Source organism: Nannospalax galili, unplaced genomic scaffold, assembly GCF_000622305.1.
Source record: "Nannospalax galili isolate Female #2095 unplaced genomic scaffold, S.galili_v1.0 scaffold136, whole genome shotgun sequence".
Lineage (NCBI taxonomy): Eukaryota > Metazoa > Chordata > Mammalia > Rodentia > Spalacidae > Nannospalax > Nannospalax galili.
In genome coordinates, this window is record NW_008340872.1 from 551,846 (window position 1) to 555,348 (window position 3,503).

Genomic DNA, 3,503 nt, shown 5'->3' on the forward strand with positions numbered 1-3,503 from the left:
AAGGATGCAGAATAAATACCCTGATGTCTGGACGTGGCACAGCTTGTTTAACTATGTCAGTTAGCAAATTGGTTGTTTCAACATGATTTTCCTATTGCAAATTATGCTACAAGAACTAATCTTTTAGTTAAAAGTTTTCATATGATTCAAATATTCCATTCCCAGGCATATATGCAAGAGAACTGAAAATGTATTTGCATGCAGAAAAGCTTGCATGCAGATTCTCAGCAGCATTGTTTATAATAGTTCAAAGCTGGGAACCATCTAAATGTCCATCACTGTTTTGCCCTATTTTCTCCACCCCCTTCTTGGGAGACCTGTGTGCTCAGGCCCTCTGGGGCTGACAAACTGACAAAATACCTTCTATTTGGGTTTTGCATAGTTTAAGACATCCAGGAGGGGGTGACTTACAAAGGCATGAAACACCGCCATCAGCATATCCCACCCCCAGTCTCTGTCAGCTTTTAGCTCATGGCCCGTCGCCTGCTGTTTGCTGCTCCAACCCCCGTGCTCAATATGGTGACAGCTCCTCCCCTTCATGTGCTATAACTGATTGGGTGGAAGAGGTGGTGGGCTTCTGCCTGCTTGATTCCTTCCACACAGTGTGGGAGGCAGGCAGGACTATAGCTTGTATCATAGTGGTTGGATGGAGGAACTTCAGGTTACACCCATCTATACAGTAGAAATAAAGTTGGCACATTCTACAATATCAAAAAGCCTTGAAATCATTACATAAAATGAAACACACCACATACAAGATGCCATGTGTAGTGTGATTCCATATGTGAAATGTCCAGACCAGGCAAGTCCACAAAGACAGAAGGACAGAAACTAGAGGGGAAGTTATAAGAAACTTAAGTGGAAGGACTGATAAAAATGCTCTGGAATTAGAAGTTCAAGGTAAGACCCTATTTTCTGAAGACACTACATACATGAGCTGTAGAACAAACAAGGAGAAATCAAGCTGGTGTTGACTTCAGAGCCTCATCTCTACTGCTTAGCTTTCATAGTGCTGAAAGATGCTATGCCCGCTACCTGAAGAGAAAAGTTAGCATGAACCTTACCCAGCTGTGAATCCTGTGAACTACAACAATAAATGGCTTGGCAAAGCATGCCCACTGGTGCAATAGTGGCACGGATATTATGGGGGTAACCACTCACTTTCTAATTGGATTTAAGATATGCTTCAGAGGATGGAGCCCATACCTGACATTGATATCAGGCCTAGGAACCTGAGGCTAGAAAGCTCACAGGCCATAGGACAGCCTAATACTATTATTCAGCTAAACAGATGCAGTATTAAACAGAATCCTAATGACTTATAGTTACACCCATAGATTAATGCATCTCTCAACAAGCTTCCTTATGCAACAGATGGTGATTAACACAGAGAACTACAACAGACCAAAGTGCAGAGACTAAGACACTGTAAACTGCTTATTCCTGAATACGACTCCTATATTGAATTTCTGTCTCACGAGGCTCAGGGATCATTGCGGAAGAGGGGACAGAGGGGGTGGATGACCACAAGGAAACAAGTTTTCCAGGCAGCTGAGCAGTTACTCATATGAACTCACAGCAATGGTCACAGCATGCACAAGTCCTGTGGAAGCTCTTGCACGTCAAAGTACCAGCACAGACATGGGGAAGTGGGTAAGAAACCAATGTCCATAGTACCTGAGGAACTACTGACAGCCAATGGCTGCTGGGATGGGGAGAGTCAGCCTTGTTTAAGGGTGAACGTAAGTTCACCAGGCTCCAGTGGATTAACACATGCCAAAGGGTATTTGGGGAAACAAACCTGAATCTATAGGCCTTACTCTGTGTGTGTGTGTGTGTGTGTGTGTGTGTATGTGTATTCAAGTATAGGAGATTGGGTGAAAGGTAGTAAGAAGTGGGGGACAGATAAGAGAGATGGGATCTAACTATTATTAAAATTCAAATTAAAAAAAATGGAGAAGAATGGTCTGGAATTGGATGAGGTCATTGGTTGCACAGCGTTGTTAATGAAGTAGAAAGCGCATCGTGCACTTTAAAGTGGTATTGTTGTGTGATTGATATTGCAACTTATTTACAAGAGAAAAAAAACCCTTCATTTCATGTGACCACAGGCATTTTTTTGAATCATAAAATATATTTTGCATTTTATTAAAAACTCTAAAACAGAATACAGTGGCTCTAATTATAAGAGGGGAGATCTTTTTAAAAAAAATTATTTATTTAATAGCCGGGTATGGTGGTGCACACCTGTAGTCCCAGCACTTTGGAGGCAGAAGCAGGCGGATCTCTGTGAGTTCAAGGCCAGCCTGGTCTACATAGTGAGTTCCAGGACAGCTGGGGCTACAGGGAGACCCTGCTTCAAAAAGACAAAAAAAAAAAAAAAAATTCCAGAGCAAAGATGCATCTCTTTCAAAATTGGCTGTACATTTTTAGGTTCACAGTTGAATTAATACAGTTATACAATATTGAACTCAGTATAAACCCTATAAGACATAAAATTGAATGAGGTTTTAACCTTTAAAAAACATCTCCATTTCATTTTAAAAATACTGTTTCATACAGAAAAACTCATTTTTAATGCTACTAATACTTAGATGTTTGCACACGCATCTCTAATCTGTATGTATCTGATTATTACTAGTCATAGTCAGTTACACTCGGATCCTTGGTACCTAAGTATGGATATAACGTCATCAGGTAGATTTCAATGGTAATGTTTTTCACATCTACTAATTAACATGAAGCAAATTTTTATGCTTCTTCCTCAAATATAACTCACTTTTTTTATTTGTTGATTTTTTTGGACCACAGACATTTTTACAGGACAAAATCCTGGAAGTGAAATTGTTGGGTCAAAGGTCATACTCATTTTAAATTTGTGACTGTGGTAGATTTTGCTGAATTTTCCCCTAGATCATGCACCAATTTATACTCCTATTAACATATAAGAGAAGGCTTTCTATAACTTTGCCAACAGTATGCTATCAAACTTTTATTTATTTATTTATTTATTTATTTATTTAATGCTTTTTCATCTTAGTGTTTGGTTAGCATCCAAAGAGACAGGTTTCCTGATGACATTTTCATGCATATGTACCGTTATACTTGGTTCTTATTTGTCCTTGTCTCTTTCCCCATTGCTCACCTCTATCATGTGACTTAAAACTATAAATAGTCTTCATAAAAGGGAAGCGAACAGAAAACCCACAGAATGGAGAAACCCACCAGCGACACATCTGACAGAAGTTTAATATCCAGAATATATAACGAACTCAAAAAGCAGAGAATCAAGACAAGAAGTAACCCAATTAAAAGATGGGCTAAGGAGCTGAACAGAGAGTTCTCAAAAGAAGAAGTAAAGATGGCTATGAAACATCTTAAAAGATGTTCAACATCACTAATAATCAGGGAAATGCAAATTAAAACCACTTTAAGATTTCATCTTACCCCAGTCAGACTGGCTAAGATCAAGAAAACAAATGATACCAAACGTTGGAGAGGAT

At 39.1% G+C, this 3,503-nt stretch overlaps 1 pseudogene; it reads left to right on the forward strand.

Annotated features, from left to right (window-relative positions):
- Positions 1-471: 471 nt before the first annotated feature.
- The window catches only part of LOC108491004, an 8,301-nt pseudogene continuing 5,269 nt past the window's right edge, over positions 472-3,503 (forward strand).